This window comes from Pteropus medius, unplaced genomic scaffold (genome assembly GCF_902729225.1).
Source record: "Pteropus medius unplaced genomic scaffold, Ma_sr-lr_union100, whole genome shotgun sequence".
Taxonomy (NCBI): Eukaryota; Metazoa; Chordata; class Mammalia; order Chiroptera; family Pteropodidae; genus Pteropus; species Pteropus medius.
The window spans coordinates 38,497,717-38,503,284 of NW_024354875.1; positions in this window are offsets into that span (position 1 = coordinate 38,497,717).

Below are 5,568 nucleotides of genomic sequence, written 5' to 3' on the forward strand. Positions count from 1 at the left end.
CTCTAAGAATTTTTAAGGCACAGTAATATTTAATAGCCAGAGAAAGTTAGGGAATTGTAGCTGTAATAAAGTTTTGACATATTTTAAGATAATGGAAGATTCATTCACAATTCAATAAAGACCTACTGATGACAATGCTAACAATATTTCATTGAGTTCTATTCCTTTATGACTCCAACTCTGCTCGGAGAAATTCCCTCTTACTGATACATAAAGACACTCCAGGTAATTGTTTAGCAGTTATGAATTTGACTTGAGAGATGCCCTGTTATGACTGCTTCTCCTCTGTTTCTTTCAGGGCTTGTTAACTTATCAGTCCCAACAATGCCTACTTCTTTCAGCTTGGTGAAAAATTTGATTTCTGACATTTGGCATTATGTTATGTCTATTTTCTTGTCTTTTTCAGAGTAAAATCTATAAGGATCAGATTTTCAAAGGGACTGCTGTCCAGAGCTTAACATCTATACCTGTCAGTGGGTTTCTTGCATTCATTCCTTCATAATCATTTTCTAAGAAACACCTATGTACTTAATAATAAGCTACGTGCTTGGAAGATTAAATCAAATAAGACAGTGTACCTACATTCAAAGAGTTTATAACCTCTGAGGCAGGTATATTGTAAATCAAGTACTATATTGTAATGTGTTAAATATTATTTTAAAAGTAGGGGGCACAGAGCAAGGACTCTATATATTAAATAGTATAGTATTTAGTATAAATGTTTATAGTATTTACTACATAGTATACTATATATTAAATAGTATTTAATAAATACTATTACTTAACAAATTATCAAGTCAGTACTTGAATATTGAATAGATAAATGGATGGATGGATGTGAAAATGTGTGAATATAATTTGACTCTGGGTTGAGTAAAGGAGCCGTCCTAGGAGAGGTTGTTTAAAACAAATTTCAGAGAATGAAAAGGTGTCAAGAACAAAAAAGCGGGAGTCAGTACTTAAGGCAGTCAGAACAGGTATGAAAGATAGAGAAAACCAGGCAATTATGTATTCAGGTAAATGATTTCAAATGGATGAAACAAAAAATTCATATTGGGCTGTGGTCGGAAAATACTGGCTGAAACCAGTATTTCTAAAACTGAACTAATAAACTCTTAAAATTCTTTATCCTCGTGATTCTTTCTTTAATGACGATACCACCAACTAAATATCTCACCTCTGTTTAATTATTTACCCTTGCTGCAGATTTATCAACTTATCTCTGAGTTCCTCTTCTGTCTTCACTCTTCACTTTCTCCAGCATATCCTTCAGTTAAGGTCTCATATCCTCATTCTTTCATTCATTAATTCACAAATATTTAGTGGATATCTATTATTTTTGTCACCACTGCTATCAAAGTGGTATTTCAAATCTGTAAATGTGATGATGTCCCTTCTCATCTATTTACAAGAGGTCATTAGGAACCAGATCATGAATACCTTCATAGATGAAGCTAAAGAGTTTAGATTTTATTCTGAAAGCTAACAGAATCCACTGAAAGATTTTTTTAAATTAATTAATTAATTTTTATGGTGACACTGGTTAAAGATCTAATAAGTTTCAGTTACACTTTAACATAAGGCGTATATGTATTTACACTGTGTGTATTTACACTGTGTGTTTACCTCTCATAGTTAGATTTCTTTCTGTCGTCACATATTTGCCCCCCTTTACCCCGTCTACCTCCGCCCTCCTTCCCCACCCCCTATTCTCTGGTAACCACTGAAAGATTTTAAGCTAAAGAATTATGTCTCTGTTTTCATTTTTAAAAGATCACTCTGAAAGCACCTAAGATGGTACCTGGAGAACCCACTGAAGGGATGAGTGGAAGGTGTGGAGCTGGTAAAAGATAAATGAGAAAGAGTAGACAGAGAGATGGGAGAAATGAAAATGGAGTCTCAGTGGCCAAAGGAAGGTAGATTTTTATAAAGGAAGGAGTTCACAAAAAGACTTATATCACCTCCACTCTCCCCAAGAAAGTGTAGCTCTCACCAATATCTGTCACTCCTTCTTCCATTGGGAGCAGTGAGTGAGGAGATTGGAGAAGGCAGGAGTTCCCATGTTAGGGGTTGAAGCTGGAATGTAATCAGTGTCAGAGAATAATTCTCTTATATTCCACAGCTTTCTATCTTTTGACACCTTGACTTGACAAGAAAGCCTATGAGAAACTTAGGGTGCAGCAGAGAGCTGTAGTGTGTAAGGTCAGTCTTGTTCCCAGCTTTGTGGAGTCACTTCCTGTCACCATCCAATACTCCTTGTTATCTTTTTTGAACCACAATGGGCAATTCAGACTTCTCGGCAGAATGATCTGAAATGGATGAAAACTACATTTATTAATCTATTTACTATGCTGAATTATAAATGTAGTCCTCATCTCAAATTGTGTTCATTTATATAATTCACCAGGAGTTATATATTTAGTCAAATTACAGTATAAAAATGCTCCAGATAACACAATGCCAGCAGTAAAAACATGACCCAGATTTGTACAGACTACCTTATAATTATTAAATTGCTGAGGAGAAATTAATGCCCATATAAATTTGCTTCTAAATTAAATTCCCAAAGAATTAAAATCCAATATTTAACTCTCCATTATGTTTTATTTTGCTGATTTTTAATTTAGTTGGGGTTTTAAGTCAGGATTCTTTCAGGGGCTATAACCTGTAGTGTTTCCCACTGGTTCCTTTATTTGTTTTTATTCATTTTTATTTTTTTAATTAAATTTATCCAGCTGACATCGATTAATAAAATTACATAGGTTTCAAATGTACAATTCAGTAATACATTATCTGTATATTGCATTGTGTGTTCACCACCCAAAGTCAAATCTCCACTGGTTCCTTTAAAGGAGCGTGAGAATCAATAGGATACACTTCGATCATCACAACGCTACTTGCTCACTCACATGATTGAGAAAGCACAAAAATTCCTAGGCCCACAGCAGCAGTCCTTGCAAAATAATATAACCACGGTTTAGAATATAATACCATCCAGACTTTCACTGCAGGTGTCAGACAAGAGTCATACATTTAGTGATATCTGGAAGATAGATAAAAAATGATAGAAATGATTAAAATATTTTTGGTTTTACATTCTTCATGATAGCAGTCGGTTGGCTATCAATAATTTCCACTTCTGCAAGTTCAAAGATTTCATAGCTTCAGGAGCAGAATTCCATTAACCGATAACCTATGTCATGTGCTTCTTGAAAATAAACTTTGCTTTTTTAAACTTTTAATTTCCTTGTTTTGGCTTAATCTTTATAATTTCAATGGCTCCATTTATACCACTTACATTCTTCTTTTAGCATGACTAGATGTTTTTTCCATTGTGAGTCATTTAGCATCAGCTAAGAAACAGGATGGGCCTGAGAACAAGAATTCTAGATTTTTTTTTTTTTTTTTACCAACATTTAAGAATCCAAAGTCTCAACACCTGCAATTAGGAAATGCTTACTCCTGCCCTGCACTTCATATTCCGGGCTGAGTCACCTCCCAATAGTAGATGCATGAAAGTCGTCTCATTCTGATAGCAGCCTCTTCTGGTTCTAGCAAAGGTCTTATTCTGTGTGGGACCAAGGCCCAGAATAAGTAATAGTACATCTCCAGTTTAAATTCTTGAAGTGTATCTATTCTGACCTCAGGAAAGTACACTGTATTTGCACTCAAGACCAGATTTCTGCTTGTTCCATTAGGAGGCTCTGAAATGCCCATCGTGACTGCTAAGAAGAATCTCTTTTCTGCTTAAACCTAACTGTGGTTCTCAGCACAAGCCCACCAGTTAAAGTCTTGTTTATAGCTCCTAATGGCCACTTGCTCACTTGTACTAAAGTCTAGTTCCACTGCCCAATTCTGTTAACACTAGCCACACTCAGGTGGACTTCAGCTACAGTGTAAGCTTCTGCTAACTTCAAAGTTCAAGGAACTGAGAAGCCACCACTTATTAAAAGTATTCGTTTCGGTCACATTACTGTTCAATCTGTCCACATCATATTTTGATCTAAAACTGTTAAGTCCTGAACCTGTTCTCACAGTTTTCCAGTCAATACATCTTATGTTGGGTATTTAGGATGACAACCATACTCCTTCCCTAGTTTCATGGATTCTGCATTGAAAAATATACGTAAGATCCAGATAAAAGTGTTAGCATAATTTGTTGATAAAGCAAGACAGGCAAATTTGACTTAGACTGAAGCCAAAATAGATCCCTTCTTATTTCTTCCTTGAATGGTACTACCCTTCCCTTTAGCAGGCACAAGGGCTGGAAAGCCACAGGTTTCTCTTTCCCATAGTGCCTTATTGAATTTCGTGCATAGAAGAAGCAGGAGAAAGGAAGAACATAAAATATATAGCTTGGAAACAGGCAACAGAAAGGCAGCTGTGGGATAGGACTTCCCATAAGAAGTGTTATTTTTACTTTATTAACTGCGTATTATCAGTCAGGTACTCACCAGTATTAGGGAAGTTTAAGATATGATGAGTGGAGACAAGGACAGTGGTTTTTTTCCTACTGTTTCTAAGAGAATGGATATTTCTGCTTTGTAACCTGAGACAGGAGTATGGAGGACAAAGGATGATTCTCACTGCAGAAGAGATCACAATGTCAAATCCAGCACGAAAAGATCAAGGTCAAGAAAGACAAAGACAGGAAAGTGTTCATAGGCTCTAGCTTGGTGGAGTTTACTGGTATTCTTAGAAATAGCTGTTTCTGTAGTGTAATTATTCTCAAACTTTAGTGGGCTTCAGAATCACCTGGAGGGCTTGCTGTGACACAGATCGCTGAGCTCCAGTTTCTCAGAGTTTTTAATTCAGCAAATCTTGGATGAGGCCAGTTGAATTTGCATCTGTGACAAGATCTCAGATGATATTGATGCTGCTGGTCTAAGGACTGCATTTGGAAAACCACTGCTATAAAGTTCAGGGTACAAAAGCCACATTGCAATTTTGGTGTGAATGGACTATGAGAAGGTAGAAGCAGTATATGTAAAACATTCTTTCAAGAAACTTGGCTATAAAGAAAAGCAGAGAGAGAAATAAATGTTGAGTCTAGAGGTTATATAAAGTTGAGGATGGATTTACTTTATACAGATATCTTTACTTCCATGCCATTTATTGTAATAGACTTTGTTTTGTCATACATTTACATCTGAACGCTGTCATGAAACTCTTTTTGTAGTGATTATGTGTTCTAGACATCTTCTGTTTGCTCTGGCAGATCCACTCTCTTTTGTTTTTACCATGCCTTGGGAGCTCCCTTGCCATCTGGCTTGGCCAGTGGGGATTTCTGACAGAGATCAGAGGGAGGAAAGAAAGATTGGGGTATTTGTTTCCTTGGTTTCCTCCCTACCAGGTTGCCTTGTGCTGGCTCTGTCATGTGACAGTAGGCCATTGCTTCTCTCAAAGTGACTATTTCTAAAAGATTCTCTTATTCTAGATTCTGGTAACTGTTGTCTCCTCTTGTTCCTATTTTCTGTGTGTGTGTGTGTGTGTGTGTGTGTGTTTCTATATACTCTGCTCATAGCTTTATTTAGTAAGTAATTCTATATCAAATCTTCCTTGAATTAT